The sequence below is a fragment of the Castor canadensis genome, chromosome 8 (assembly GCF_047511655.1).
Source record: "Castor canadensis chromosome 8, mCasCan1.hap1v2, whole genome shotgun sequence".
In the NCBI taxonomy this organism is placed as follows: Eukaryota; Metazoa; Chordata; class Mammalia; order Rodentia; family Castoridae; genus Castor; species Castor canadensis.
In genome coordinates, this window is record NC_133393.1 from 98,421,846 (window position 1) to 98,448,197 (window position 26,352).

The window sequence follows — 26,352 nt, forward strand, 5'->3', positions numbered from 1 at the left end:
TTTCACAACAAACAAACATGATCATATATTCTAACTTAAGTTTTAAGTAATCACATGGTTTTCTTCATTTGTTGAGGACACAGGAAAACTTGAACTTTTCATTTTTACAGACACCCATAAACAAAGACTAATCCACACTTTTAGAATTTAGTCATTCCTAAAACCACCAGCCTCTTAAAAACTGTGTAAAAAAAGTAATTCTTTCTGGGCACCAGTGGCTCATGCCTGTAATCCTAACTGTTCAGGAGGCAGAGATCAGGAGGATTGCGGTTCAAAGCCAGCCTGGGCAAACAGTTTGTGAGACCTCATCTTAAAAAACATGGAGCTGCTCAAAGTGTAGGCCCTGAATTCAAATCCCAGTACCACACACACACACACACACAAAAGCAATTCTTACAGAAGAAAAGCACTTAAAATAGTACACCTTTTGGCTACCTATCCAGATCTCCCCTTTCTTCTACACATTAATCTAATCCAGATTTCTTTTTCTTTTTTTGGTGGTGGTATCAGGATTTTAACTCTATTACTTTATCAATTGAGCCATGTCTCTAGCCCCCAGATTTCTTTTTGTGTTTGCCTTCCTCTAAGGATACTTGATCAGGAAAGTGATCTTATCCTCAAGCTCTGAGAGATGGACCTTAATTAGTTAGACCAATTGTGATAATTCTGTCTTTCATCCTTTTTTTTTTTTTTTTTGGTGGGACTAAGGTTTGAACTCAAGGATTCATACTTGCAAAGAAAGCAATTGCAAGGCAGGCACTCTACCACTTGAGCCATACCTCCAGTTCCTATTCCCCTTTTGTGACTGGTTTTGGAAGGGATAAGTGACTCAGCCATCACTAAAGAGACACAAGGGAACTTTGATGGGTGGGATCAAGGAAAGGTTTCCCACTTTATTAAATTTTTTAAAAAGCCATTAGAAAAAAAGTGGCTTTTCTGCTGAACATGGTCTTGTGTGCAGATAATGCCCAGACTGTAGTAGCACGCTGTCAACACAAAGAGGATGTGGGAACGGAAAAAATAAGCCTATATTTTGTGTGTGTGTATGTGTGGTACTGGGGCTTAAATTCAAGGCCTACACCTTGAGCCACTCCTTAAGCCCTTTTTGTGATGGGTTGTTTTTTTTGTTTGTTTGTTTGTTTGTTTTTTTGAGATAGGATCTCCCAAACTATTTCCCTGGGCTGGCTCAATCCTCCTGATCTCTGCCTCCTGAGTAGCTAAGATTATAGGCGTGAGCCACTGGCACCCAATCCAAATCACATTGTTTTAAGTCTCCTTACCATTTTGCTTCAGGATAAAAGAAGCTCTCCTGATTGTAGACCAAGACTAGTATTGAGGGGTCTAAGAGTTACTATTCTATAATCATGATCTATCCAAAGATACATTAAGCATAAAGCTGTATTTCTTAGGCTGAGGCTCTCTTTTGCTCTTTAAAATAACCTTTAATGCAGGTCATTTCCAGTCCTGAAATCCTATGCAGAAGGCTCTCCTTAGTCTTAGGAATAAGGATTTCTAGAAACAAAATTTTCTGGGTCAAAACAAAAGTAAAAGTTGCACCTGAGGGACAAGACAATTTATTAACTAAAAAAAGCCTTAACAAGTAGAAACAAAGCCAGCAGAAGGTTAAACGGCAGAGAAGTAATTTCTACTCTTGATGGTTTATTTGGTATAGACAGGAAATTAAGGGCTTGGGAGGTTTTATTTTTGGTGGGAGAATCAGAAAGGACTATTTTGTATATAACTGTGATGAGAACAAAGCAAAGACATTAAGCTCCCAGGAGGGCCTGCATGAGTGCTTCCCTATAACCTATCTGTGCCCACTGCACACGGCATCCTGGCAAAGGCAGAATATCTCCTGAGGACACTCAGTGGCTAAAGCTGCAAAGAGAGAACTGTCAGATGTGAGGAGCTAGAAGGGTGAGTGAGGAAACAAGGTGATATGAGGGAGGATAACGGAAGCCAAGATTAGGCAGTTTCTTTCAGGAAGAAGAATGCATATTCCCCAATAAATTTTTTGACCGTCAAGACAAGTACCATCCTGAACACAGTGAGAGTGTGTATTCTTCCACCAATGCTACAAACTGTCTAGGCAATGGGCCCAAAGAAATACGTTATATAGGGGATATAACGTTTAGAGCAGGTGCTCTAAACCTTGAACCACTCCTCCAGTCCTTTTTTTGTTTGTGTTGTTTTTTTTTTTTTTTTGAGATAGGGTCTCTTGAACTATTTGCCCAGGGCTGGCTTTGAACCACAATATTTCTGATTTCTGTCTCCTGAGTAGCTAGGATTACAGGCATGAGCCATGGATGCCTGGTTCATTCTGCTTTCTGCAAAAGGATTCACTGCTGTGTAAGAAAGTTTACAAGAACCAGGCACTGGTGGCTCATACCTGTAATTCTAGCTACTCAGGAGGCAGAGATTTGGAGGATCGCAGTTCAAAGATCCTATCTCAAAAAACCCTTCACAAAAATAGAGCTGGCAGAGTGGCTTAAGGTGAAGGCCCCAAGTTCAAGCCCCAATACCACAAAAAAAAAAGTTCACAGGAGTTGGCTGGTACCCAGAGCAATTCTTTAGGCAAAGTAAAAAAAGAAACAGATTAAAATGTTCTTGACATGTACCCCCTCTCTTTGCTCAATATCTGTTATTGCTGTACTTGCCCTAAAATGAGAACTGTGGGTTCTTTGATCAATAAACTAAAGTGTTACCTGGGCCTTGTCATAGTTTCTGTCAACTTTTCTATAGTCTTGCTTAAAAATGTCTACTGAAAAAATCAAATATATTCCTCTTTCAAACAAAAAAGAGTAGTGGAGGCTTTCTCCTCTGTGGCTTCCATTTTCTCCAGCTTCAGCAAAGCAATGCCATTATGCAGAAAATATCACAGACTCTCAGGGATGGGAAGGACCCTGAAAGTTCATACCATCTATACCCCTTGCAAAACTGCTCCCAACTCAACCCAGATGATACATCTGAGAGAGAAAAAAATCAATCTACCTTCTGTCAGGGCACTTTCAGGATGCCTTCTGTTTTGGCAGTATTTGAACTCAGGGCCTGGTGCTTGGTACGCAGGCCCTCTACCTCTCATAACTCCCTCATACATAACTGAGTCACACTCAGATGCCCTTCAGGCTGCCTTCTATTGTCAACCTAAATACCATGAAGCTAAGTATATCCTGTTCTGTCACAATGATCTTAGAAGTCAATGCTACCACCACCTATTAGATGGAGAGGACACCTATAAACAACAATAGAGAAATAATCAGAAATCTCTAAGAATCATTAGTTAGTGAGCCTCTGCTGCAAAGGAGAAACTGATATTTAATCCCCAATATCCAATCATCTCTTTCATAATATAATTACTGATTTTTAGTTAAGGCACATGGCTTTCTGGAAAAAAGCTATATATAAATACCTCATGGACTCAACTGTGTCTCCCCCTGCCCCTGCCCTCCGCCAATGCAGTATGTTGAAGCCCTAAACCCCCACACTCCAATACCTCCAAATATGAGTGTATTTGGAGACTTTAATGAGGAAATTAAGTTAAATGAGGCCAGTAGGGTAGGCCCTAATCAAATCTGCCTCATATCCGTTTAAGAAATTTGGATACACAGAGGAACAGCAGAGTTGTGGCATACACAAAGGAAAGACCTTGTTAGGTCTTTGTGAAGATATACAGAGAGAAGGTGACCATCTGGCAGCCACATAGAGACACCTCAGAAGTAACCAAACCTGCCAACACTTTCATCTTAGACTTCAAGCCTCCAGAACTGTGGGAAAATGAATTTCTGTTGTTGAAGCCACTCAGTCTCTGCTCTTTTGTTATGGCAGTCCTAGTGAATCCAAGTAGTATATACAACTTCCATGAAGCATCCTTCAAAGACATGGGCAGCAGTTCTTCACTCATTCCTAATTCCTACTGACTTGAATGTTAAAGGTAGACACTCCAGCAGCCATACTGGACTGTGAGATGATACCAAGATGGAAAATGATAGCCACAGGAACCTAGGTTCGAGTAGACCAGTCTCAATCTGATTACCTTCAGATTTCTTAAATATAAGAGAAAGCCAAACATCTTTCTTTATTTGCATTTTGCTATTAATTGCACTACTGTATTCCCTACTTGGTATCATATATGTGTATATATAAATATAGAGAGAGACATATATATATGCATTCACACACACATATTTTTAAGTAATAATGATGAAAATAATAAACAATTTCTACAAGTAAGCAATCCTATAGCAATACCCTGCAGGTGATATGTACTTATGAGGGAAGAGGTAAAATAAGGAGAGTTACCATTTTGTGCCTAACACTACTTTCTACTCTAAGGAAAAAGAAGTATCATTAGAAGGTAAGTTAGGGGCAGCACTCATCAAAATAAAGAACATCCTATCCCCATAGTGTAGGAAGCAGCAAGCATGTTAATAGTAAGATTATGGACTTTGTAGTTAGACATGAATTTGACCATATGTCAAATTGACTACTGTTTCTGTAACTTACTGATCATGTAACTGAGCCTTGGCCCCTTATTTATAAGATAAATGAGATACGTATATGCCTTATATAGCCACTGGAAAATGAAACAAGTATAACGTGCCTGCACACAGTAGATGTTCAGTGAACACTAGTTCCTCCTAATCATATTCTACAATGAGAAGCATAGAAAAAAAATTGAGAGACCCTTTTTCCTTGCTATCCACTGGCACTGTTTTTTTCTTATGAGTTAATATATTTCCACTCAGAACTGGCATCTTGTATACAGTCTTTTCCCAGTCAGTACTGAATCATTATCTGCATATGGAAGACCCTTTCCTATTTATGAGAAAAAGACTGCAAGGAAAAGAAGGAAAATGTGGGTTTTTTTTTTAAGCCTCTTCCTATAGTGCTTATTTTTTCTTAGTATGTATTCTAAGAATTTTTTTGTATTTTTTTTATTAGCCTCCCAAAAAGGCCTAAAAAAATTGAATTAAGACTCAGAATCGTTCCTCTCCACAGAAATCTTTAGTAAAAGGTGAAAGATTTATATGATCTGAAGAGAAACCAAAGTTAAGAATTTTTTAAAAATCAGTTTTGTTGGTTGTGGTGGTGCACACCTGTATCAGCCACTGGAAAGGCTGAGGCAGGAGGATCACTTGTCCAGTTCAAAGCCAGTACTGAGATTCTGTCTCAAAAAAAAAACCAATCTAGGTAAATGCTTCTTCCAAAAGAGAAAACTCCAATGTTTTATATAAGTATAAGCTTAGGCCTAAAGTAAGAGATGAATCACTGAGGAGTGGCTGGTTCCTTAGACTCTGCTACCATGTGGTCAGGGATTTAAAGAAAACATAAGACTGGAGGTGTGGCTCAAGCAGCAGAGTGCCTGTTTTGCAAGGATGAGCCCTGAGTTCAAACTCCAGTCCCACAAGAAAAAAAAAAAAAAAGGAAACACAGTGCTGTCCTGGGGATGGAGCTCAGTGGTCGAGTGCTTGTCCTGCATGAACAAGGTCCTTGGTTAGATTCCCCAGCACCAAAAGTAAAATAGAAAAAAAAAAAAAAAAAGTGTTTGATGGCTTGGATCCTCACTTCTAAAACAATTATTTATCACTCTACTGAATACAGGGAGCTAGCCACTTTACACATTATTATTATTATTCCTATTTTATAATAAAGAGGAGTCAATTAATTAAAACTCAAAGGAGTCAATTAATTAAAACTCAAAGTAATCAACAAGCAATCCTGTTGACTATGGCTTCAAAATATATACAAAATCTGATGACTTCCTATACTTCCACTGCTACCTTCCTGGTCCAGGCCACTATCCTCTCTTTTTATTTTCCTCATTTAAAAAAAAAAAAGCTACAGTAAAATACATGTAACATAAATCTTGCAATCTGAACCATTTTAAGTGGACAGTGGTATTAAATACATTCATAATGTTGTGCAACCATCAAATATATTCATCATATTATTCAGCCATCTTTTCCATCATGTAACACTGCAACTCTGCCCATTAAACACTAACTCTCCATTTCCCTCTCTCCCAACCCTCTGGCAACCACCATTCTACTTTCTGTCCCCATGATTTTTGACTACTCTAACTACCTCTGTAAGTAGAATCATATAGTATTTGCCTTTTTGTGGCTGGATTGTTTCACTTAACATCCTTAAGGTTTCATCCATGTTGTAGCATATGTCAGAATTTCCTTCCTTTCAAGGCTGAACAATATTACACTGTATGTATATACCACATTTTCCTATCCATTCATCTGTTGATAGACAACTTGGGTTACTTCAACATTTTATCTATTGTGAATAATATTGCTGTGGACACAAGTTTACAAGTACCTTCTTGAGACCCTGTTTTCAGTTCTTTTTAATATATACCCAAAAGTGAGATTTCTGGATCATAGGGTACTTGTTTTTATCTCTTTGAGAACTGCAGTCTTCCAGGTTAACATTTTATATACCTACCAACACTGCACAAGGATTCCAGTTTCTTCACATCTATTGTTAACTTTTGGGGGTTTTTTTTGAGACAGGGTTTTTCTATGCAGCCCAGGCTAGCCTTGAGCTTTTTGATCCTCCTCGGCTTCCCTAGTGTTGGGAATACAACTATACACTACCCCCATCCCAGCTTTTTCTTTTCTTTCCTTTTTAATAGTAGTCATCCTAATGGGTGTGAAGTAGTATCTCATTATAGTTCTGATTTGCATTTCTCTAAGGACTAGTGATATTGAGCATCTTTTCATGTGCTTATTGACCATTATATATTTTCTTTAGAGAACTGTCTATTCTAATCTTTTGCATATTTTATTTTTTGTGTGTGGTGTTAGGGATCAAACAAAGGGTCTGTACATGCTATGCAAGTGCTCTAACCCAGTCCCTTGACCCACTTTTTTTTTGTAGTGAAAGTAATATTAAAGCTTATTAAATAGGAAAGGAATAAATTTTCAATAGACTAAAGTGAGAAATCTCTAGGGTGAGAGGACAATATTAGTTTTTGGGGTTCATTTATTGACATTTCCCGTGAAAAAAATCCTACCCTAAGTTTAGACTACAAGGCTGGCAGTCTCAGGTAAGCAGCAAGTCAAGAAGCTAGGGAACACAGAGGACTACTGGGTTCACCTGACCCCCAAGGGTATGGTTTAAGTAAGAATCTATTGTTCCAAGAACTGCTGTTATAGACCCAACTTAGAGAGGGTGGGAGACTCAAAAATATCTTTTGAGACATCCCATAATCTTCCCTTTACCTTTTTCTTTATTTTCAGTACTGGGGTCTGAACTCAGGGCCTACATTTTGAACCACTCCACCAGCCCTTTATTGTGATGGGATTTTTCCAGATAGGGTCTCATGAACTATTTGTCTGGACTGGCTTTGAGCCATGATCCTCCTGATCTCTGCCTCCTGAGTAGCTAGGATTATAGGCATAAGTCACTAGCACCAGCCCCTTTACCCATTTTTAATTGGCTTTTTGTTGTCAAGTTTTGGGAATGCTATATATATTCTGGATATTGATCCCTTATCAGATATATGATTTGCAAATATTCCTTCCATTCACTAGGCTATCTTCTTACTCTGTGGATACTGCGTACAAATTTGAAATTTTTCATGAAATCCAAGTTATCTATTTTTTCTTTTGTTGTTTGTGCCTTTAAGTGTCACATCCAAGAAATCACTACAAAATCCTAAATCCTGAAGCATTTGTCCTATGTTTTCTCCTAAAAGTTTTTTTTTGGTGTGTGTGAGCAAAACAGATAAATTTCTCTTCGGGAAAATCAAAGTTAGAATGTTCAGGTATCAGCATCTTCCCCACCTGGCCTCAGGTTGAGTGACTTTACTGCAGTTGCTCAGGAAGAGGCACATTCCTCATTCCATATCACTTCCACTATAGAATACCTGTTGCTAAGTAGTAACCAGGGTATGGATTAGATGTCCCATCAAAGGACACTTCAAGTGTTTAGACCTTCAAATCTGGCCAATGAAGGAAAAAAAATCTTCATTTGAGGGTGACAAAATGAGTGCTTCAGGGCCAACCCAAATCCACTGTGTATGACAGAAAAAAGATAAAGTGTCTGTCTATCTCAAGGCTAAGCTCCAGAACATAGGATGATCATTCCCCAGTGTAACTGCTTTCCCTGGTGGGCTTCCTTCCTATCTCCTGGGTCAGGCACAATAATGCCAAAGCTCTCTTAAGTCATCAGTACCCTTGTCCTTTCTTAAGAATTTCAAACAATGACACTGATTTGGTTTTGCACTTTTATAAGAATGTTCTTTCCCAATAACATTTTCTATGTTCTTGCTTAGCTTCAAAAACTACAAACACAATGAAATGTTAGAGATAAAAATATGAAATATTAAAGATAAAAAATATCATGAGGTCCACAAACCAGCGTGAGGTAGTCAACGGTGTGTCTCACTCATCTCCCTGCCACACCTATCCCATGCTTAGGCAGCCTCAAGCAGTCACTGCAGGGCCACAAGATTACATGGTCATGTACAGCAAATGGGTCTATGCTTTCCAAAAGAACCAACTGTCTTCTGCAACAGAATTTCCGTACAAGGCAGACCCAAGGAGCACAGTGGTGTCCAGAAAGCTGCGCTTTGTCTGTATATCATCAAGAATCTGCTACAGCTCCTCATCTTCAAACCACCCCTCCAGGTTTGGGATCAGAGCCTTTGACTTCTCAGCAGTCTCTGGGCAAAGGCTGGCCAAATAAGCCAACTCAAACTTATGTAGCTTTATCTGGAGAAGCAAGCTAAACACTGACAATGGTCTCTCTGTTTCTGAAGTGACTGAAATGGGCTATGTAGGTTAATGTTTCCATGAAGACCTCTGAGAGTTCCTGTTCATCCTCTGCACTCTTGTGCTGCTGCTTTTGATGCTCCAGAACCATGTGAATTTCTGAACTCAGAAGTGTCTCCACTGTTTCAAACTCTTTGGGAAAGATGAGCCGTGTTGCATCCTCTTCTACTTTACCTACCTGAGATCAATGCCACCTGCTGCCATTGCTACTCAGTGTTCCGTCACTGACACCCAAAGTTTTATGTCTTACATTTAGTCCTAGGACACCTTGTGAGTTAATTACAGTGTTAAGATAAGGGTACAACTTCCTTTTTTTGCATGAGGATATCCAGTTATTCCCAGCACTATTTGTGGAAAAGACTACCCTTTCCTCACTGAATGATCTTGGTAGTATCCTTGTCAATAAAAAAGGGGAGGGTAAGGGGGTTGGTGGCATGGCCTAACTGGTATCATGCAAGTGCAAGGCCCTGAGTTCAAACTCAAGTACCACAAAAATATATTTGAGGGTTTATTTCTTTACTCTATTCCATTGGCCTATATGTTTTTCTTTGTGCTAGTATTATAGCATTGGTTACTACACATATTTACTAAGCTTTGAAATCAGGAAGTGTGACTCCGTTAACTTGTTCTTCAAGATTTTTTTTCTGGCTATTTAGAGCTGCTTAAAATTGCACATGAGCTTTTTCTTCTGGCTATCTGCGGGTTCCCTCAGATTCCATATAAACTTCTTTCTTCCTCTCTCTCTGACAAGGTCTCTTAATGTAGCCCAGACGGCCTTACATTCCTCCCAATCCTCCTGCCTCAGCCTCTTCAGTACTAGAATTGCAGATGTAAGCAACCACACCCAGGTGAGTTTTTCTATTTCTGCAAAAAATGTCATTGGGATTTTGATAGGGACTGCACTGAATCATAAATTGCTTTGGGTAGTATTGCTATCTTAACAATATTAAGTCTTTTAATTCCTGAGCAGGGTAAGTGTTTCCACTTATGCCTTCTTTAATTTCTTTCAGAAATATTTCATAGTTTTCATTGAACAAGTCTCTCACCTCCTTGATTAATTCCTAAGATTTCTTTTTTTTTTTTTTTTGTGATACTGGGGTTTGAACTCAGGGCCTCACATTTGCTAGGTAGGCACTCTTAACACTTGAGCCACTCTGCCAGCAAATCCTTTTTGAAGCTACTGTAAATTGAACTGTTTTCATAATTTCCTTTTCAGATTGTTCATTGTTAGTAGTAAGAATGTAAGTGACTGCTGGGTGATCACTTAGTATTCTGTTATTTTGTTGAATTCATTCTTACTTCTCTGTATGTGTATATGAGAGAGGGTTTTTTTCTATAATATCACATCATCTGTAAACAGAGATCATTTTACTTCATCCTTTCTAATTTGAATGCATTTCTTTTTCTTTCCTAATTGTTCTTTCATCTTCTCTTGTCAAATGTGCCAACAGCTTTATACCTGGTCTGCCTGCTTTCATCTTTATCCCTATGGCATGTTCTAAACAGCAGACCGGGGTTGTGTAAAAATGTTATTCACATTATTCCACACCTTTGCTTAAAATACTTGACAGCTATTCATCTTACTCAGAGCAAAAGCTGAAGTCCTTTAACTATTCTATAAAACTTTAAATGATCTGATTATTAGTTTGTTCTCTGACCCCATCTCTTACTGTTCTCTCCATTTATGCAGTTCTGTTTATACTGGCTCTTCCTTGTGCACCAAGATCACTTTACAGTGACTGTCTTTACTGTTCCTTCTACCTTGAATGGTCTTCCCCCAAATAATCTCATGGCTTGCATACAAAATTCCTTCAGGTCTTTCCTCAAATGTCATTCAGCAAGCTCTTCTGTAGTTACAAAACCTACAATTACAAAACCCCAAATATATAGCCAGGTGTAGAGGGCTGAGACCCAAGGATTGCTGGAGTCCAGGAGCTCCAAACCAATCTGAGCAGTATATAGCAAGACCCTGTCTTAAAAAAAAAAAACCTCAAATACATTTGATCCTACTTCCTTGCCCTTATCTTTCTCCTCAGCATTTATCATTATCTAACACTCCAAATATTTTACAAATTTATCTTGTTATTCTCGCTCCCTTCAATGTACAGTCAGAGAGGCCATGGTTTTATTTGTGGTAACGGGGATTGAACTTAGGGCCTTGAGTATGCTCTAGCATTGTCTACAAGTATTCTATCATTGAGCTACATACCCTTTTTAAAAAATCTTATTTTGAGACAGGGTCTCATTCAGTGGCCCAGGCAGGCCTCAAATTTGCAATCCTCCTGTGGTTCTGGGGCTTGAACTCAGGCCTACACCTTGAACCACTCCACCACCCCTTTTTTTGTGATGGGTATTTTCGAGATAGGGTCTCGTGAACTATTTGCCCGTGCTGGCTTCAAACCACGATCTTCCTGATCTCTGCCTCCTGAGTTGCTAGGATTATAGGCATGAGCCACTGGCATCCAGCAATAAATATATTTTAAATGAATTACAATAATTGGGCTAACTATTCATAGACTGCAAGTGACAAAGCTAGGATTCAACACAAGATAGGCTGTGAACTTGTTTTTTCTCTGACCTCACAAGATAGGCTGTAAACTTGTTTTTTCTCAAAATGGCCTACTGCTTTCCCAAATTAAGATCAGGATGGTTTTCCATAGTTCTCATCTTGAGAGATCAATGACTCCAATTCAAAATCTGTTTCTAAGAATTCTGTGAGATAAATGAGGTTTAAGCTTATAACCTGCTTTTATGTTTATCTAATTAACCAAGCCATATCCCTTATTCTTACCCTAAATGCCCCTGCTAAATGTTACTCAGTCAGATGCGAAACAGACTTTTTCTCCTCTTTAATTGATGACTCTAAAGTTAGTTTGTTTGCTCCTGAGACAGACAATTGTATAAAGAAAACTTCTTACTCATAGATGTTGGAATAACTCAAAAAATGGAGACAAAACTCATGGGTCTCTTGAAATTTCTTTCAGTCCTTCAGTTCTTAAAACAGCTAAGCAGAGAACAAAACCCACCATAATTTCCTAAGAATCCTTGGCATAAAGTGTACTCTTGACTTCTTTCACTTAAAAAAATATAGAGGTGGAATTTTCTTTGCATGAATGAATCATTCTTATCTCTAGGGCAATACAGGAGGAAATAGCACTAGATCCCAAAAACCCTAGAGAGTTTTCCTTGTTTCATTTTAGGAGAGAAATTCAGGAATCCCTGAATGGTCAGAAAACTAGCACCAAGACAAACTGACAGATTAGTATAAGTGGGGGTGCTGCCCAGCTCAGATCACAACACTGAAGTTCACCATTACCCAAAATACAGAGAGAGCTAAAGCTTTGGGTGGCTCACACTTGTAATCCTAGCTACTCAGGAGGCAGAGATCAGGAGGATCAAGGTTCGAAGCCAGTCGGGCAAATAGTTTGCAAGACCCTATCTTGAAAAATGCTTCACAAAAAAGGGCTGGTGGAGTGGCTCAAGATGAAGGCCCTGAATTCAAGCCCCAGTACCGGAAAAAAAAAAAAAAAAAAAGACTTCTAATCTTTGTAACTTTCCCATAACTTTTTTCGAAACGTTAAAATGAGCATGGAAATTCACATATCCCAGTCTTTTATTCTCCATATTCTCAAATCACAGTTAGCTCCTACAGTCTTTGAAATGCCATTATGTCAGACCTTTCCTCTATTCTCCCCTTCCCTACTATCCTTCATTACACTTAGGAGAAAAAAAAATTGCTGTGTCTCAACAGCACAATCATTTTCTTTTCACATTCCATGTGACCCCATTCCTTCTCTCTCACCTGTAAGCTTCCTTGGAGCAAAGAGGGAATGAGATACTTGCAGACTGGATGACAAACCAAAGACAAACATCATTTACCTCAGTGGTGCTCATAACATTCTATAATCCACCTGGCATATTACAAGGTATTCCCCTATGTTAGCATGCTGTTCACCTATATAATTGATGTAATAGTTTGCAACAAACAAATCTGGTCTCCACCTTCTGGTTCATGGTGGCAAGTAAATGCTGACAACTAGACAGAATCTGAGATTTCAAGGTCAAAATTAGTTGCAAATTGTACATTTTCACCTGGCTCACATTGCTCTGTAGATGTGTATGTGTGTGCTTTTAACTGTGGTAAAATATACATCATATAAAATTTGTCATCCAGATGGGAACGTGGCTTAGGTGGCAGAACGCCTGCCTAGCAAGCCTGAGGTCCTGAGTTAAAGTCCCAGTGCTATCACTAACTGAATACATAAAAGAGTGAGATTAAATACATTTAAAATTTGTCATCCTAACAATTTTAAGTATATACTTCAGCAATATTAAGTATACTCAAATTGTTGTATATTAGAAAAGAAACACAAAAACTTTGTTGAGACTGTAGTCATTTTTTGATGAATATTTAATAAACATGAAGATACTTAAAAAGATACCCCTCAACTTACAATAGGGTTACCTCCCAATAAACCTAAATTAAAACTATCAGCAAGTCAAACATGTGCTTAATATACCTATCCTACTGGTCATTATAGCTTAGCAACACAGTACCCTGTCAAGTATCAGTTGTTTATGCCTTGTAATCATATGGCTGACTAGGAGCTATGGTTCACTGCCACTGCCCAACATTCCCAAAGAGTATCATACTGCATATTGCTAGCATGGGAAAAGATCAAAAATCAAACTCTACAAATGAGTATCACTTTCACACCATCATGAAGTCAAAAATCACATTAGTTAAACCATCCTAAATTGGGGACAAGTATGTACTAAGAACTATGGTGGATATGAGAGCTGGGGATGTAGTTGAGTAGTGAGTGCAAGGCCTTGGGTTCAATCTCTAGCAACCCCCATGCCTGCAAAAAAAAAAAAAAAAAAAGAAAAAAGAATTATAGTGGATATGAAAAACACCAAGCAAATGTTAAGAACCATACACATGGGCTGGTGGAGTGGCTCAAGAGACAGAGCCCCTGCCTACCAAGTGTGAGGCCCTCAGTTCAAACCCCAGTACTACCAAAATAAATAAATAAAGGCAAGTAAATCTCAGATGCTTCTATTCCTCCGTTAAAAAAGAATCATACACATATGCACACAAAAGAATCTCAGATATTACTGTTCAGTAAAACTAGCTACTGGCAAATGTATTTCCAGGATGGTTTTTTGTATGCTGAATGTAATTTCTTATATGTCCATCTAAGTTCAAACAAGTCCAAAGTACATGGATGTCTACATCACTTTATCAGCACTGAGTGCCAAGAGACCTACAAGGGCAGTCTAACATGAGAAGCAATAAGCAGAATTCCAGAAATTTCTGGAACTAAGAAAATCTTTTCTGTTTCAAATTTCCCACAAATTCTTAAGGAAACAAAAATGGGACAGACACAATTTTTAGTGGGTGACATAAGTTATATTTAAGGTATTTTTTAAAAAGTTATAACAAAGAAAGTCACTATGCGTTCTCTCCCAACATAGAGTTCCTCTATACATCACAAAAGAAAACCAAATGGTTCACTCCAGTCCTACAGCCTTTTTCTTTTCAAAAGTTCCTGGGCCAGTAGGTATAGAAAGAGGGTGTATTTATTGACTTCAGGACAAGAAGCTTCATGAATTGGACATGTTTCTCAGTGGGGTTATCTCCCAATATGAAAGCCCTAGGCTCTGATCACAGGAGGCTATCTTCTCAAATAATAACAACAGCAGTAGCTATCATTTACTGAGCACTCACTATGTTCTAAACACTATGCTCAGAGATTTACATAGATCATCACATTTATCTGAATTTAATACATTCTAAAAATTTATTTGCAGATACTAACAATAAGGATTTTAATTAAATTTTTTATGATTAGAAGCCAGAAACAGTGACTCACACCTGTACTCACAGCTACTCAGGAGGTGGAGATTAGGAGGATCACAGTTTAAGGCCAGCCCAGGCAAAAAATTAGTGAGACCTCCATCTCCACAAATAAGCCAGGTGTGGTAGTGAATGTCTGTAATCCCTGACATGTAGTAGGTACAGGTAGGAGGATCATAGTCTGAGACCAGTCCTGGCAAAAAAACAAGCTCCTATCTGAAAAAGCTAACTAGGGCGAAAAGGGCTAGAGAGGCATAGCTCAAATGGTAAGGCACTTGTCTAGAAAGTGAAGGGCTCTAAGTTCAAACCCTTGTACCACAATTTGTGTGTGTGTGTGTGTGTGTGTGATTAGAAAAGTAAAATAAGCCAGACATGATAGTGCATACCTGAAATTCCACCACCTGGGAGGTTGGGGCAGGAGAATTGAGAGTTTAAGGCCAACCAGGGCTACATAGTGAGACTCTGTTTGATTAAAAAAAAATAGAATAAAATAAAATATACTTTATACTTTAAATACAAGTACAGAAAAGGCAATAAAAATCATGCATAATTTATAAACTCAGAAATTACTGCCACTAGTTATAGCAGTGTTGTGAGGTATATCTTTTGTTCTGTTTCCACATTTATATGGAATTTGTAACCATATTGGAATTCTTCTATCCAATGATTTTTATGTAATTTACATAACAACATTTTTTCTTTTCAAATTTGGTGTTGGAGACACATACTTTTATACAGTGCTTTGTTCAACTACTGAAATTATAACAATTTTCCATTTTTAAATTACTTTTCTTTTTCTAAACGTGAGCTTGAACCCCAGGGCGAACCACATCCCACTCCTTTTGTTTTTGCTTTTGAGCTAAGGTCTCACTAACTTTGCTTGGGGTTAGTGGTGTTAATGTGTGCCTCTGCCTTTCAAGTAGCTGAGATTTTAATTACTTTTAATATAAAGTAATATTCTATTACATACATGCACCATAATCTATCTAACCATTTCCCTAATACTGGGAATTTAGACCGCCATTCATTTTATAATAAAAAAATGTTGTTTGTACCTAAATCCTTATTTACAATTCTCATCAACTTCCCAGGATAAGTGCATTTAAGAGCTTTGGAGATAAACATTTTCCCCATAGTTCACCTTAGTTAATAAAAAAAAGTATAGACTACTGAATTAGTGTTTCTCAACTGTTCCCCTAGCAACATGTCATGTCCACTTCCCAGATCCCACAGCAGTTAGCATCGTGGACTTTCAGAACATTCACTTAGGCAGTGCTTTGTACTTTTTATTTTTCTTCAGTTCATGGTCCTTTTAAAAAATACTAATTTCCCCACCCTGAGATATTCCACTAAAGAAGGTACATACATCTGACTCCTTGAGAAGCACTGGCCTAAAAAAATGAATATAGGGCACGATAAAAGGCTACATAAGAAGATACTCTCTTTGCCATGAATGCTACAGACATCACTGGCTCTTGTCAATGTACTTTGGTAGTTAGTGAACAATTCAACAAGGCAAAGTCTCAAAAGACACAAAAGAATAATACTCTTAGTCTTTAATATTAATATTTTGGTCTGGGGATGTAGCTCAGAGGTAGACACATGCTTTGTACAGAGAAGGCCCTGGTTTCAATCTCAGGCATGCGCACACACCACATACACATACATCTGAATTTTTTTTCTTTCTTTTTTTTTTTTGGTGGTATCGAGGTTTGAATGTAAGACTTCATGCTTGCTAGGCAGGAGCTCTACCACTTGAACCATGCCTCTAACCCCACCCCCACACACCCCTTTTTTTTTTTTTTTTTTAACAAGATGGTGATTTTAAGGAATCTTCATACAAAGTATTTTATATAAATATTTCATTCACAAATATATGGAGAAAGAAGACCACTACCACATCAACTCACATAGAAAAAAGTGTAAGTAATAACTTTTCAGAAGAAGACACCAAAGGCAATGTCCTAAGATGTGAAAGAAGAGCAGAAACAACAGTAGAAAATAAAAATAAAAAAAAAAAGCAAAACAAACCAATCAGCCATCTGTACAAGTCAGAAGCTTAGTGATAGTCAAGAAAGAAAAGTAACCAAGCTCATGCCTGTAATCCCAGCTACTCAGGAGACAGAGATCAGGAGGATTGTGGTTCAAAGCCAAGCCAGGCCAATAGTTTGTGAAACCTTATCTCAAAGAATCCCAGTACTGCAGAGAGAGAGAAAGAGAGAGAAAAAGAGAAAGGAAGAAAGAAAAGTAAAGGGCTGGGCACAAGTAGCTCACATTTGTAATCCTAATGATTCAAGAGTCAGAGATCAGAAGAAATCAAAGTTTGAGGCAAGCATGCAAAAAAGCGAGACCCTATCTCAAAAATACTCACCCCACACACACACACAAAAAAGGACTAGTAGAGTGTCTCAAGTGGTACTGCCTAGCAAACATGATTTTGAACCCCAGTGCCACAAAAAATAAAAACATAGGCAGGCACCAGTGGCTCACGCCTGTAATCAGGAGGCTACTAGATTAGGAGGATCGAGGTTCTAAGTCAGTCCAGGCAAACAGCTCCTAAGATGCTATCTTGAAAATACCCAACACACACACACACACAAAAAAAGGGCTGGTGGAATGGCTCAAGGTGTAGGCATTGAGTTCAAACCCTAGTACCGCAAAAAAAAAAAAGAAAGAAAGCTGCTAGTCTTTTTAGGAGGCATGTTAACAATTTGGCCTCTGAGTATCAATTAGAAAAGACACTTTCAATGTAAAACTGAAACTGTTTACATGATACTTTTATCATTTTAGAAACTTGGTATCCTATATGGCTTGAAAATCTTCTTTAAAAAAAAATCTTTAAAAATTATGATTGTATCTGAAATTAAATATCTCTATTTAATTTCTAAATATTAACAATAATGGCTAATACTAACTAAGCCTTAAAAATATCCAGTAACTGTTTTAAAGACTTTATATACATTAACTTTTTATTTATGTATTTATTTTAGTGTTTTTGAGACAGGGTCTGTCTATATAGTACAGGCTAGCCTCCAGCTGAGGCTCTTCCTGCTTCAAGCTGAGGAGCCTAGCTTCCAGCTGAGGATCCTCCTGTGTGCTGGGATTATACGCTTGCGCTAACATGCCTATGTTCATATGTATTAATTCTTTTTCTCCTCCTTCTCCCCACTCCTCTTCCCCCTGCTCTTCCTCCCCACTCCTCCTTCCCCTTCTTTCTTTTGGTGGAACTGGGGTGTGAACTCAGGGCTTCTTGCTTACACAGCAGGCACACTACCACTTGAGTCATATCTCTAGTTCATTTTGCTCTAGTTATTTTTGGAGATGGGGTCTCACAAACTATTTGCCCAGGCTGGCCTTGAACCACAATCCTCCAGATTGCAGCCTCCTAAGTAGCTAGGATTACATGCATAAGACTTGTATGTATTAATTCTTAATCTTCAAAACAATCCTAGGAGGTGGATACTGCCATTATCTTCATTTTACATATGAAAAAATGGAGAGTTCAAATAATTTTTTGGAGGAAACTCAATCAGCAATTGGTAAAGGTGGGGTTTAAACTCCAGAGAACAAGTAATCAATAAGTAAGCTTTTTTCCAAAAGAGAAGTTGTTAATAGTTATTTAATAACAGTAAGGTGGGAAAGGGGCTAGCAGAGGAAGACATCAGGGAAAATTAAGTAGGCACAATAACTTTCAGGCACAGAAAGGTCCCCTTTACTGGCAGAATGTCCTTCCAACATATATCACATTTTCAATTATTCCAGAGTTATGCTAAAACACCTTGTGGAAAAGTTGCCCTGGATTTTTCCTTCCTCTTCCTCCTCCTCAAAAGAAACAATAAAAGTGAGAAGTGAAGGATAAAAAGAAATTGTAATCTTATTTCTCTAATGCCTGACAGCAGTTTTCTTTCCTTTGACCTTTTCTAAAACCTTCATGGTGAGAAAACAAAGATGTAAAATGAAGGCACTTTCAGTTGAAATAAATGATCTTTTGGTAATTTTTCCCTTGGTAGTGACTGTTTAAGAAAAGAAAGACTTTAGCTATATTCCACCCATCCCCAAGTGGAAGGAAAACCAAGTTAACAAAACTGTCATCTTTAAATTTTACAGCAGTTTTCTTTCCTCCTCAAAGGCTATTCCTGTTCTAGTTACAGACCGGGAACTGCTCCCAGTGACGTCAGAACAGTCAGTCTCCCAGCAATGATTAAGGAGGGTTGTCCACCACAGGGGTTTCCTGAAAAGCTAACAAGAAATTATCCACATATTTGCTGCAATATCAAGATGCAAAGATGCAATGGAATTTCTCTTAACCTTACAGAGTCACTCTCTGAAAGGCTTCAAAATCAGTTACTATTCTGGAATGCTTTCCATTTATTGTAGGATCCTAAAATTATTTTCCATTTTGTCTACCTTTCCCCCACCTCTCTCCAAGTAAGATTTTGTTAAGTTTAAAACATTTATGGTATAATAAATATTGAGGAACCAACAAAAATAAGACTGTATAATCTAAGATATTAATATCCTTTTTACTTCACACAGAGAATTTAGAATAAACTGAAGTACAGAACAGAGAAGAAAATAAACCAGCAAGTTCTTAAAGGCACATCTCCACATATGCTATGCAAATACATATCCACAGATAAGGTGACTTAAAATTTTCCTAGGTTCTAGTCTACTGAGTTTTTCAAATTGACCTCTGCAGGCAGCTCTCCAAAGATCAGCAGCATTAAAATGGAGTTGCATAAAAGGAACTGGAAACCCAAATACTGAATCTGAAAAAGACAGGCTAAGCTGTTATATTCACACCTAGGAATATATCTAACAACTTCTTCCTAAGCTCTGCTTTAGCTACATATATTCAAAATTAGAATTAAACTCTAAACTACAGTGGCAAGGACTTTTATATAACTACCTATTTTTGAGGTCTGAAAAACAGCATGAAACTGCCTGATCAGGACCAGTGCAAATAAGGCAGAAAAATTCCAAATTCCCAAACTTAACCTAGAACTATTAATGTATCCTAGATTCCAGAAACCTGCTTATGAGCTTTTCCTCCCCTCACCCCCCATATTTAGAAATAGCAGTTAGGTAAAATTCATTAACAGCAGGACTTACAGGGTTAATTCAGGCACCCTACTTCAGCATTCCTGACTTTGGTCTGAGCCTATCATTAAAAAAAAAAAAAACCACAATAGCACCCCTATCATTAAAACATCCTACTTTAGCTTCAGCTCTATTCAATGTTATCCAGTTATCATCAAACCAGAAAGGGAGAACGTACCCGCTTCAGATGGATTTTTCTTCTTTCTTCTCTCCTTCTCCCCCCCTCAGAAGAAAAAGACTGCAAACAAAGTCATACGTCACTGGAGGTAGAGGGAATCCCATCTCCGCACTCTTTAGAGACCAAAGCCAGCAAACAAAAACAAGCCATTTACAAGAAACAAACAAGTAATCCAAAATAAAAAGTGGCAAAGCCAGAAGAAATTCATATGATAACCTCAATAAATCAAAAGGCATTTTCAGTAAAATGGTTTAGCAAATTCCTCCTAGCATGCTTATAATGACAAAAGGTCCCTGGATAGCAAAGGCAACATATTTCTTCTTATCACATTTAAAGACAAGGAGACAGTTACATAAAGACATAGGACAAAGAAGCATATTCACCAGCTGGGTGTGGATAGCTGGGAAATGACACAGTGAATGATATTTATAGGGGATTCCCTGCTTCCTGCAATGTGCGTCAATAGCATCACCAAAGAACAGAAATCACCACTGTTCTCATAAGCTAAATCTGAATGAAGCGCTGCTTGAAATAGCCATGGAAGAGGTAGAATCTAAGCAGAGTAAAAGTTCTACTAAACCCAATTTTTAAAATATTTGAAAGATAAGAGACAGTCAATGAAAATGCCTACAAAGCCCTCATAAAATTTAACACTTAAAAATTCTTTAATTTCTCTACTGTGTATTATACAGTTAAATCGACCAAGATAGAAAAGGTATCAATCTTTGTAGCCTCTTCCCTCCCATTCTGTGAAGTTCAAGGGCTTTATTTAATGAAAGACAATTATCCCAAACTCACCCCAGGTAGATCTGCACTTACACCAACGGTGGGCTCACACTATTCATGGAGACCTCATTTTAAGGATCTGTTCTGCTGGAATTTTGTCGGAAGAAATTCCTTCTGGGAAACCTGTGCCTCTTCTCCCACCCACAGTCCCCATCTGCTCCCCCCCACTTCACCCTTGAATGAAACACTACTGATCCTTGCTGCTGCGTCTCCAGCAAGCTAATTGCTCTGACAAGCAGCTCTGAAGCAGACCATGGCCCAGCTGTTCGGAGAGATGTCACCCAGAGCTCTGCCAAGTCTCTCTCTCTCTCTCTCTCTCTCTCTCTCTCTCTCTCTCACACACACACACACACACACACACACACACACACACGCGCGCGCGCACACGCACACACACACAAACACAGGCTGCAAGCTGTAAGTGCAACCCCCCCACCTCCTCTTTTAGCTCTCATTCAAGTACTTCAGTGGCATGCCTGCCTCCACACTGCTCTGAAGACAGCTTTTAAAGATACAGCAGCATCTCCTTTCTGCTGCATATGTTCACATGCCAAAATAGAGTCATTTTAGTGACGTGGGAACATTTATTGAATTAAAAGCTCACCTTTACATTTATCTCACCAGTTTCCTACCTGTAAAATAACTGAGGCTAGATAAATAGATATTTGCCTAAAAGCTACTGGGCTCAACTTTAGATGTAAAACAAAGACCAAACCCAGCTACAGAGAATTTTCTTTCCAGCAAGCTATATTTAGTAAAATCACTTTTTCATTTCGAGGCAGAAGGCAGCCAGCATAGAATACTAGCAGCTATATGATCCTTCCATATTTGCCCCCAAAGGACGGGGAGAAGATTTTGGCTATTAAATGAGGAATAGGGAAAACAGGAAGGCACCTTACTAATAGAACTGAGAGAGGAGAGAGAGGAAAGGAGAGGGGAGAGGAAGGGAAGGAATGGAGGATAAATAGCTTAAAATAAAGGAAGTAATTCAAAGGAGATCAGGAGAAAAGATTAGTAAGTCTAGAAAGTAGCATGGCTCTGGAATAACAAACTGAACTATGACTTTCAGATTTTTTTTTTTTCTTTGGTGGTGGGGATTGAACCTGGGTCCTTGTACTTGTGGAGCATGTGCTCTACCACTGAGCTACACCTCCAGCCTCAAGTTCTAATTTTTAAGCATCCAAGGAAAAGTAGTAATAATTTCTACTGTTATAGGAAGTAATGAACATTTCAGGTAAATGCAAGATATGCAATAGCAAAAAATAAAATATGGTTATTGCTCAGGCATCCTGAGGAAAGTAATAAAGCCTGTCACAAATACTCATCTATCCATTCATTCAAACACATATTTGTTGTGTGCTTATGCTCTTAGTATGGGTCAGGCACTATGATAAGCTCTAGGAATATGAGATAGAATCATTAACGGTCATATAAAAGACAGAAAGGGACTCTGGCTTTTATTATGAGTGAGATGAGAAGCCACTAGAAAGTTGGAAGGCTTATCACAAAGGCCAAACAGGCTACTGAAAGAAAGGTGAGATGAGAGGCCATTTGGGGTTTTTAAGCAGATGAATGGCATGTTTTTGACCTACATTTCTTTGTGAGCTCCAAATTTTTGTCTGAAAAAATTTTAAATACAAAACAGTTTTACAAAAATTGTACATATACAAATCTATACATTTATGTATATGTTGTACAGTTTTTCAGAACTATTTAAAATATCCTCATGGTAACTCTTCATAACTAGAAAAATTCAGTATGTGTCCCTGACAAATATAATAAAGTCATTCTGAACTATAGGATTAGCTACTGACTATCTTAGATGAGATCTTGATGAGAGATAATGAGTGGCTGGACATGCAAGGCAAATCTAAATAGCACTGAAAAGCCTTAAAAGGCTAAATAGAACTTCCAAGTTGAAACCAATTGGGTTGAATGTGTGTTAAAATAAAAGTCACCGTTCACTGCAGGCCACAGACCTTTATAATTATCAATTTTTCCAGAATGCAACCTCAAATTATTTGACATGTGAAGAAACAAAATAATTTCAATTTGCAGAAAAATGAGACGACTATTCAAAACATCAAGAGGACACAGATGTTGGAAATAGCTGTCTAACAATAACTTTAAGGCAGGTATTATTAAAATGCTCCAACAAGTTATGGAAAACACTCTTGAAATTATTGGAAAGATAGAATGTCTCAGCAAAGAAATAGAGGATAGAAGAAAAAATGAAATGGAAATATAAGAACTGAAAAAATATAACAAAAATGTAAATACACACTTGATGGATTCAACAGCAGAACAGAAATGATAGTGGAATTCATAATAGCTAAGTTATAGAAACAGCCAAGATGTCCCACTACTGACAAATGGATTAAGAAAATGTGGTATTTATACGCAATAGAATTTTACTCAGCTACAAAGAAGAATGAAATTTTGTCATTCGCAGATAAATGGATAGAACTGGAGAACATCATCTGAAATGAAGTTAGTCAGTCTCAGAAGGCCAAAAGCCTCATGTTTTCCCTCATATGTGGACTGCAGACATAAAACAAATGCAGCAATATTATGAGACATGGGTCACACTAGGGGGAGGCTGTGCAAGGGAGGGATAAGGTAAGGGAAGGAAACCAAAAACTTGAATGACATTGATGTGCTCACTACACAGGAATGAATATAGACATTTTAAACTGGCCGGGGCCACCATGGGAAGCGGACTAGGGAGGAGTGAAGAGGACTGGAAGAGGTGAATCGACTGGAGCTGTAATGCACATATGCATGGGAACAACACAAGGAAACTACCTGTGTAGCTATCTTTATTTCAAACTAGCAGAACGTCATGTTTCTTGTTTTATCTTTTATGTCTTTTCTTCTACAGGAGGGTGGAACAGGTTGGGGGGAAGTGGTTGGCACCAGTGGGAAGGGGGAGATGGCAGAGAAAGGGGTAGGAGGATGAATATGGTATAAACAATGTATACACATGTATGTAAATGCAAAAATGATGCCTGTTGAAACTATTCCAGCTATCAGGAGAGGGGGAATGAAGGAGATAAGTGGAGTGGGGAAATTCAAGTATGATATATTTGATACATTGTAAGAACCTTTGTAAATGCCACAATGTACCCCCACCCAGCATGACAATAAAAATAAATAAATAAATAATTTAAAAAAGAAATTCCAAAAAAAAAAAAAGAGAAAGAAATGATAGTGGAAAGACTCAGTAATTTTGAAGAAAGATCAAAAGTAATACTAAATACTAATATTGAATCTGAACAACAGAGAAAAAACAATTGGGAAAAAACAGAACAGGTTATTAAGGACCTGTGGAACAATACTCAGAGGTCTAATATTCAGGCTATCACAGTCACAAAAGGCAAGAAGAAAGACAGTGGTGAGGAAGTGGGCATGGTGGAGCTCACTATTAGCTATAGTCCCAGCTACTCAAAAGACTGAGGCAGAAGCACCACTTGAGCTCAAAAGCTTGAGGCCAGCCTGACCAACATAATGAGACTTTGTCTCAACCCTTCCTCCACCCTCCCCCCAAAAACACACAGGGGCTATTAGAGTAGTTCAGTGGAGAATGTTTGCTTAGCATGTGCAAGTCCCAACCCCTAAGGTGAAACCAGAAAAAGAAGGAGGAAGAGCAGCAGCAGCAGCAAGAGGAGGAGATGATTAAATTAGGTCATAAAGATGGGACCCTGATCCAATTAATATCCTAACAAGAAGCCACAAGAAAGGAAGTTTTCTTTCTCTCCCCTACCTCATACAGAAAGAAGAGGTCATTGAAGCACACAGTAAGATGGTAGCTGGTTAGCTTCAGAATGAAACATACCTTGCCAGGTCCTTCACCTTGGATTTCCCAACTTCTAGAACCATGAAGCATGCATTTCTTCTGTTTATGTTTTGTAATGATAGCCCCAGCTAATACAAGTACCAAGGTCTCATATCAATAATGTAACCTTCCACCTTAAGAAACTAAAAAGTTGGGTGATCCCAGCACTTGGGAAGCTGAGGCAGGGGGATTCCTGAAATTAAAGCCACCCTGAGCTAGTTACATAGTGAGATACTTAAAAAAAAACCAAACCAAACCAAAAAAAACCAAAACAAAACAAAAACTACAAACAAAAAAAAATTTGAGAGCTTGTTTGGAGGTTCTAGCAGGGGAGCGCAGCTACTCGTATACCCTTGACCGAAGAACGGTCCTCCTCTATCGGGGATGGTCGTCCTCTTCGACCGAGCGCGCAGCTTCGGGAGGGACGCACATGGAGCGGTGAGGGAGGAAGGGGACACCCGCCTAGCCAGCCAGATCAGCCGAATCAACCCTGGCGATCAATGGGGTGACAGATGTCGCAGCCAGATCGCCCTCACATCCCAAAAAAAAATTTGAAAAGAAGAACAAAATACATTCAAAGTAATCAAAATAAAAAATAATAAAAAGCAGAAATCAATGAAACTGAAGATGGGTTAGGAGAACCAACAAAAAGCAAGGGCCAGTTCTTTGAAAAGATGGATAAATTTAATAAATCTTTAACAAGACTGCTTTTTTTTTTCTCTTTTTGGCACTGGTGGGGTTTGAACTCAGGGCCTCATGCTTGCTAGGCAAGGCACTCTACCACTTGAACCACCCTGCCAGCTGTTTTTATGGTGTGAATATGAAATGTCCCCCAAAAGCTCATGTATGGAGAGTTGCTTGCCAGCTCATGCCAGCTGATGGGCTTTTAAGAAGTGATTATATCACAGGGACTCTGCCTTCATGAATGTGTTAATCCACCAATGGATTGAAAATCTGAACAGACTACTGGGAGGTGATAGAACTATGGGAAGTGGGGGTCTGGCGGGGGGAAGTAGGTAACTGGGGATGTGTCCTTGGAAGCTCTATCTGGCCCTGATCCCATCCTGCTATTGCTTCCTTTCTGCTTCCTGTCTACCATAATGTGATGGGTTCTGTTCTGCCTCCTGGCTGACATGAGTTGAACAGTTCTACTCCATCATAACATCCCCGCCATGATGGACAAACCTCTCAAACCATGAGCTAAAATAAACCTCTCCTCTTTTAAATTGTTCTCTCAGGTATTTTTGTCACAGTGATATAAAAGTAATGAATACAACTGGCAAAGGAAAGAGAAAATACACATTACTAATAACATATATGATTAAAGAAGATATCACTACGGATGCTGTAGATGTTAAAAAGATAATAAGGGAGCATCATACATAATTCTACACACAAAAATTCAACCACTTAGTTAAAATAAACCAATTCCCTGGAAATCACAAACTATCAAAAGTTACTCAAGATGTAACAGACAGCTGCACACCTGTGGCTCATGCTTGTAATCCTAGCTACTTGAGAGGTTGAAATCAGGAGGATCGTGGTTCAAGGCCAGCCAAAGCTAATAGTTCACAAGACCCCTATCTCCAAAATAACCACAGCAAAATGGACTGAAGTGTGGCTCAAGCAATGGAGTGCCTGCTTTGTAAGCACAAAGCCTTGAGTTTAAACTCCAATCTTCATCACCCCCCCCCAAAAAAAAATGAAATAGATAACTTGAATAACCTTGTATCTAAAAGGACTCTACAGACCCAGATTTAGTCTGGTGAATTTTAGCACATACTTAAAAAAGAAATAATACCAATTA

At 38.4% G+C, this 26,352-nt stretch overlaps 1 protein-coding gene, 1 non-coding gene and 1 pseudogene across 21 annotated transcripts in view; all 3 read right to left on the reverse strand.

Annotated features, from left to right (window-relative positions):
• Nucleotides 1-26,352, reverse strand: part of R3hdm2 (R3H domain containing 2) — a 119,627-nt gene that overhangs the window by 48,378 nt on the left and 44,897 nt on the right. The window contains exon 1 of one of the 20 annotated variants that reach the window (XM_074083721.1): nucleotides 20,723-20,858. The exons of 18 other annotated variants lie outside the window; for them this stretch is intronic. The gene's annotated coding sequence lies outside the window, so the exon portion shown is untranslated. Of the gene's footprint in view, nucleotides 1-19,924; nucleotides 19,991-20,722; nucleotides 20,859-26,352 lie in introns of those variants that run through there. One more of the 20 variants, XM_074083717.1, reaches the window with a different exon arrangement.
• LOC141425781 (DNA-directed RNA polymerase II subunit RPB4 pseudogene) lies at nucleotides 664-17,549 on the reverse strand (annotated as a pseudogene).
• LOC141425996 (U5 spliceosomal RNA) lies at nucleotides 4,940-5,052 on the reverse strand. Its single transcript, XR_012451110.1, has one exon. It is a non-coding gene; the product is annotated as a U5 spliceosomal RNA (small nuclear RNA).